A 7,544-nucleotide genomic window follows, 5' to 3' on the forward strand; every position below is an offset into this window, starting at 1 on the left:
AGTCATTTACAACATTTTACATAACAATGTAGGTAAGGAAACAGCTAATCTATAAACAATCAGAGAAATAAAAGTTACAGCTGCCTGTTGTGGCTCATAATATTTTAAAGTTTCAACAGCTTAGATTTTTAATTACTTATTTTCACAATATGTATAATAAAATTTTGTGATTTCTTCCTGAACCATTTGAAAGTGAGTTGCAGAGCCACCGTTCCCCATCCCCCTAAATATTCCAGCATTTCTTTCCTAAGAATAAGGATGTTCTTTCACATATAACAGTATGATTTTCAAACTCAGGAAATTTCAAATAGATACAATTATCTACTCTACAATCCATATACCAGGTTCTTCAATTATCCAGTAATGTCCTCTGTAGCAATTTTCCCCAACGCAGAATCCAATCCAGGCTACACATCTCATTTACTGGTCATGTCTCTTTAGTGGGGACGATTCCTCAGCCCCCTGCCTTTCCTGACATGGCCACGTGAGAACGCAGGGCAGAGGTGCTGCAGCGCGTGCTCTGATTGGGTTGTCTGCTGCTTCCTCCTGCAGAGACCCTCCAGAGCAGCTGGGAGGACAGAAGATTGACACGCAGAGGACAAGGACTAAAATCCAAGACTCTGAGCCTGAAGATATCTCTCTGCGGTGGTCACAGCTGTCCATGGTGCCAGAGCAGTGGACACGCGGACCTGCTGGCGGCTGGCCGGTGTGTGCAGACACCAGGCTATCCCAGCACCCGCTGCCCAGACAGCTCCGGGAGAGACAAGGTTGCCAAACGCTTCCTTCTCATGAATAATTCAGCCTCCCAGACTCCAGTTCACGATCTTAAGGAGAGCCCATTTCAGCTCCACTGGAAGCCGAGGATCTTCCCCCTTCCTTTCATGGCTATGAGGACAATCGCTGCAGCCGGTAGCTCTCTGCCCACCCCATGCACCCCCAACCCCCAACCCACTTCTTTTTTTCCCCTTCTCCACTTCTACCTTTGTTGCTATTTTCCTCGCATTTTCACTTCAAGACCAAAGCAGTGGGACTCTCTCCTAAAAACTGTTGCTCCTGGCCTTTGCACAGGCCCTTAAAGATAAGCATGTCCCTGTTACTGAAAGTTCAGTACTTGTCCCTGAGGCCAAATGAAGAATGAGGACAATTGGTTTGAGGAAAAGGAAGGAGAAGTTTATTAATTTGCCAGCAACTGGGGAGGGTGGCACTCTCATCCTAAAGTCTCAAAGAATCATCATCCTCCTTTAAGCAGAAACACAGAGCTCTTAAGGGGCTTTTCAGCTTCAGGCTGTTGCTGTTTAATCACAGCGTCTCCAGTGAGGACGGTGACCTCTGTCCAGACAATTCTGCTGAGCCATCTCCTGTGGGTTAAGATACAAAGAACAAAGAACATTTTTCTACCCCTTTGATTACTGGCCTCCAGCAGGAATGCAGGTTTTAATTCCCAAAAATGGCAAGGCGTTTTAAACGGTGTGAGCTAAAATGAAATCTGTAGACTCCCCCCACCCCTCCTACCTGCTGACAGAATAGATCCCCTCTTGGCCAAGGGGATACCCTAAAACTGAGCTGGTGGCCATGAGAAGAGAGGTCAGACCTGACTCATCACGCCCCCTTCCCTTCTCGGGGACATCCTCTGTAGCTCATTGACAGGCCTAAGGCTGCCCAGGACAAGCCTGCAGGGCCTCAACTGACACAAGTACAGAGCCAGTAGCTTATCTTTGATTAACAGACTTTCTTCTCTTAACTTAAAACATTCCAAGCCTTCAGACAAAGCTTCATTTCTTTAACCAATTACAAGTCAAAGAGTCTTTAAACCCACCAGTAACCTGTGAGCCCCCACTTTGAGATGTCCCACTTTTTCAAGCCAAACCAATGTATGCCTTCCATGTATTGATTTATGACTTTACCTGTAATTCCTGTCTCCCTAAAATGTATAAAACCAAACTGTAACGCAGCCACAGCGAGTCCACTTGCTCAAGACTTCTTGGGCGTGGCTCTAGGTCATGGGCCTCAAATTTGGCTCAGAATAAACCTCTTTAAATTATTTTACAGAGTCTGGCTTCTTTTCCATTGACAAGAGACAACTTGTAAAACATTTTGCCCTTTTTCAGACCCTTACTTCTGCTACATCCCCAGATTTGGTGGGAGGATCAAGTTCCAGCTGCCAGCTGCCATTACCAATGGTTTCAGAAGACAGCAAGTGACAAAGGAGCCACTCATTCAAGGAGCTGCTGCAGGGGACCTTCCAGGGAAATCACAGGGGCCTGGAGGTAGGTTTCTGGGAAGCCAACACAGCTTAAGCTTCTGGCCAGAACCTGGGAGGAGCTTGAGCAATGCATTAACATAGTCATGTTTGGGGAAATTTTTGCAAAAGTAAGATATTTTGTATTTTTCCCTTATGTTGGGCCACAGAAACTGACACCCCGCAATACAGTACTTGGGCATGCTGAGTGCTTTGAACTGAAGAAAACTGAAAGACCTCAGAAATAGGCCTTAGAGCCAGGTCTCTCTGACCTTCCCCCGACACTCCCATTCCCTCCGGCCCCCACTGTGTCCTCCTTTCCTGCACCTGGAGGAACCTGCTCCAGAATTTCCTTATCTGACTAAGAAAGCTTCCTTCCAAAAGAAATGCGATTGTCTTAAGACCCCCTCCCTAGGAATCTCATCAAATAACCAGGAAAGATGAATGAAAGAACGAAAGTCATCACCAGGCCCAGACAGACTTTCCACCTACCAGAGATGACCTGCAGGACTTCACCTGCACAGTCAGACGGCCTTCGCTCCCAGCGCAGTTCTCCTCCCCTGCCCACGGCCTCCGCGGGGCTCAGAGGATCCCTGTCATTTACCCACGTGGCCCAGGCTCTGCCCTGTGGAGGAGGGTGTGCAGGCGCCTGGCCCCCACGGGGCACTCGCTCCTGCAACTGCCCCTTGCTATGCCTGGTGAATAAGCCTGTGTGCCTTTTGCTCCTTTTAATCTGACTTTTATCAGTTCATTTTCAGTGAATCTTCAGAGGGAGAAGTGTAACTGGCCCCCACTGAACAAACCTCAGTGACCCCTATATAATCCTCTCCCTTCACTACTTGACCTTTGGAGTTGTTTCCCAGAAATGGTGGGTTTTCTGCAGGACAAAGGAACGGAGATTCTGAAGGCCCCTGGGCAGACTTCCTGATGCCAGGACCCACCATCCCCCACACGCTGCCCCCAGTGCCCGTGGCCCCTTGCCAGCTACACCACACCCGCCGGCCTCCGAACGCCGGGGCCTCCCCCAGCTGGGGGTGGATCTGAGGCAGCTTCTCCCCTTCCCCCGACAAGACAAGACATCTGTCACATGGAAAACTGCGTTCTTCCCTGGCAGTCCTCCCTGTCTCAGTACTGCAACGGCAACCGGACCTAGACTGACACCGCCTTGTGGTTTCAACAGCAGAAGGGGAAGCTTGCCCTCTTCGACCCTACACTGAAAAAGGGCCACCAAATTTTATAAGCTATGACCCCTCAAAACTATTAGTCACCTGAATGTATTATATATTTATATACTTACACTAGATACATATATACTACATACATATATATTATATACCATATATTAACATTATATGCTTGCATATACAGTATATATGTGTATGTATATAATAATAAAGAATCCTCCAATGAGTTCTTTCAAGGAAAATAAAGATTTAAATAAAGACTATTATTTTTTACATTTTGATTTGTTTTCAAACAGGGGCTGAAGGTGGGAGGAGCAGCCTTGCAAGAATAACAGGAAAATACCCCCCCCCCCCCGTTTCCCCAGCACCAGTTACAGACCACTCCTGCGGGTTCTCTCGCTAAGGAACCGGCAGTTCTGTTTCGCACAACCTCTGAAGAAAGCTGAATGAACAGAAAAGAGACGTAACTCTCCCTCTTTCAAACTGTTTTTTGAGACTCTGCTTTACCAGAGGTCCTGAGTAAACAGCAGGAGAAGAGCTCCAGCCTCAACCACGTCTCAGGATGAGGACGGAGTCGCATCTCCTGTGAAAATCCCTTCTCCAAGGAAAGGCAGGAAACCAAGTCTTGGACTTTGACATCCGTGCAGTTTTTGTCATCCACCTGCTGCCGCTTTTGTTCTCCACCGACGGCCATCGCTGTTTTTTTCTCTCTTCATCCCCCTTAAAATCAGCAGCCACCCGGCCCCGCTGCTGGAGCCTCTCCTCTTTCTTTGGGCTGCCACGTGTCTCCCTGCCCTCTGTCCCCCTCTTCTCTCTTTCTCCCTTTCTCTCTCTCTCTCATTCCCACCGTCCTTCTAAAAGACAAAATAAATTTTACTTTTTTGTTTAATCTCTGAGTGAGAAATCTTCCTCCACCCGCACCGTGAGCACCTGCCAAGCTTTCCACCCTAACAGAAGGAAAACCAAGCTGAAGGCCTATTAGCAACTCGCCCCGAATCTTCTGAGCAAAGTTCCAGACTGAAGGAAGCTTTTACCCTTTTCTTTTTTGGTTGTTTTGTTATTGTTGTTGTTAGTTTTTTTTGGGGGGGGGTGTTGTTTGTTTGTTTTTTAACATTACTAGATTCTTCCTGGTTTTTCTAATCCAAAACTTCCTTCTCTGGCTTTCTCTTTATGGGACACGGCATAAACCCCACGGTCAGGGTGGTGCCTAGGCATGCAGTTGAAATACAGCTGAAATGCACAGTCTTCGGCCGAAGGAAGAGATGGAAAAATAGAACTAACCCAAGGCATGGCTTAGAAATACCATATACACACAGCATGCTGTTGGTCCCATTTTTCATATCCATTTCTGGAATGTTAAATCAAGGAACAAATATTGTTCAAGTTAACTGTCTTCCAACCTAAAATGACGTTCATTTTGTCCTATTCTCCAACATGCTGCCTCACTCAAGAAAATAAAAATCATTTTCATCCTCAGTTACTCCATTTAAAATATTCTCTTCCTAACTAAATTGATCAAGTGTTAAATAAAGCTGTTTTCCAACATTTCTAGAATAATCCAAAGAAAAATTTTGTGTCTCTTCACTATACCTTTTCTTAGAAGAATTTGTAGGCTATGAGCAAGTTATTCTCATTGCTCCCCTTTCTATGGAGAGCTTATGTTTGCTAGGCTAGGTAACAAAACCAACGGGATAGTGAAAACCCAGGCAAGAACAAGACCCTAAGAAGTTACACAGAAAGGCCTCCCCATTCTGGGGTAGCCTACAAGCCATGCTGCCTCCCCCTCCCACGAGAATCTCAAAGCTTGACAGGACCGAGAGCAACATAGGACCTTCCCAGAGCCGAGCTGGAGGTCCAGAATCTGCCGCTGCCGTCCAAATGCAAACCTTTGGCGCTCCAGGGCCAATGTTATGTGAAAGACAACTGGACACTTGAGCAGCGTCTGAGGATGTCGTCGTCTGCTCTATTTCTACAAGAGAGAGGAGAACCAGAAATAACAAGGGCAGCTGGCATTTACTGAGCAAGGCGCTATGCTGCACTAAGTGTTTTTCATACATTCTCATCGGACCCTCAAAACAAAATCCCAGGGAACTATTACTAAAAAAAAGAAGAAGAAAATAACAAGTGTTGCTAAGGATGTGGAGACATTGGAACCCTTGTGCATTGCTGGTAGGAATGTAGAATGGTGTAGTTGCTGTAGAAAACAATATGGTAGATTCTCTAAAAATGAAACATTGAATTACCATATGACCGGCCCAGCAATTCTGCTCCTGGGTATATACCTAAAAGAACTGAAAACAGAGACTTGAACACATGCTGTTACACCCAGGTTCACAGCAGCGTTATTCACAGTAGCCAAAAGATGGAAACAGCCTAAGTGTCCATCCACGGATAAATAAAATGTGCTGTGTCCATACTGTGGAGCATGAGTCAGCTTTACAAAGGAAGGAAATTCTGACACGTACTACACCCTGGATGAATCTTGAAGATGTTTCATTAAGCGAGATAAGCCAGTCACAAAAGGACAAATATTGTGTGATTCCACTTGTATAAGGTACTTAAGAGTAGTCAGATCCACACAGACAGAAAGTGGAGTGGGGGCTGCCAGGGGCTGGGGAGGGGGAGATGGGAGTTGGTGCTCACTGGGTACGGAGTTTCAGTTTGGGGAGATGAACAGAGTCCTGTGGATGGATAGTGACGACCGTGTACAATGGGAATGTACTAAATGCCACTGAACTGTATGCTTAAAAGCACTAAAATGATAAATTTTATGTAATGTTTATTGAAACACAATAAAAAACAAATCCCATGAGTGAGGTGCTATTATCTTGCAGCTGTGGCAACTGAGGCAAAAAGGTTGAGCTGCAAGTCGGAGGAAGAGCCCACATTCTCACTAGGCAGCTGGACTCTAAGTGGGCTCTACCCACCACCGCATATATTACGTCATGAACCATCTAACACCAGCCGTCACCATCCACCTGTGCCATGTGCTATAGACCATCTACTCGGAAACCACCCTTGCTCCGGGCACTCAGGGATCCCAAGTCACCTGAAAGAGTTAACGTGGCCTTCCCAGGGTAGCTAGTTCCAACCAGAGGCTAATCCACTACCCCACGTCAGTTGTAATGTAGCCACAAATTAGTACTTGTCTCATTCTTATCTATAACATGAAATGGAATTTGAACCCAGAACTTACAAAACTAGAGTAAATTCTAAGAATTCTTCAGTCAATTTCCTGATTTCCTGGGCTTCAGTGAGGAGGCAGGTGCCAGTCCTGTCATTTCCAACTCGGTCTTTCCACTGGACGCATCTGCCCCAGAGCCCTCTGGTGGCTGCCCAGAGCTGTTACGGGGCAAAGAACCCAAGTGAAACAATCATCAGAAAGCCACAGAAACGCAATGGTTTCATCCCTGATGGAACAGTCATCCCAAGGCCATTTAGAACTTGGTCATCTTCAAGGGTCACCAAGCACTGGATGACTTCATCTGTTTTCCTTGACTAAGCGCTAAGTCCATGTCCCAGTGGTGGCAGTGGCTGAGGTCCCTGCCCTGCACTCCCCCCGACAGCAGCCGTGTCCCTGCCCACGGCCAGGTCTGCTGCTCCCCCCGGCCCACTCTAGCCTAGAGGAGAAGGGGCTGTGCAGGCCTGACGCATCTGTCAAGAGAACCTGTACCCAGCCCAGGGTCACGGCAGGAAGACAGCTAGTTTAAACTGTGGTATTTAAAACCAAATCAAACAGGGAAGGAGTCAAGTGGAGATTGCTGGAAAGCAAACATTACAAACCCTCCAAAACCGGAAGCCCAGAGGCACATTGTCTTTGGGGATAGGCCAGCTCTTTGTTCTTCTAGCGGGTGTGGTGTTTATTTAACTGGAAAAGAGAGGGTGCACACAGGTGTGTGCGTCTGCACGTGGAAGTGGGAAGGTAACAGGTTTCCTACAGCTGGTCCGAATTTCCCCTCTTTCATGTCAGAAAACAGACCAGCACCCTGAGGTCAGTGGTTGACCATGGGCGTCATCTTCCTTTTTTATTTGCGTTTCTGGAAAGGCAGGGTAGGAGGGGTACAAATAATCATAGTTAAATGCCTATCCCGACTGGGGAGGCGCCAGGCCAATGGCTCTAA

The sequence above is a fragment of the Lemur catta genome, unplaced genomic scaffold (genome assembly GCF_020740605.2).
Source record: "Lemur catta isolate mLemCat1 unplaced genomic scaffold, mLemCat1.pri scaffold_47_ctg1, whole genome shotgun sequence".
Classification (NCBI taxonomy): domain Eukaryota; kingdom Metazoa; phylum Chordata; class Mammalia; order Primates; family Lemuridae; genus Lemur; species Lemur catta.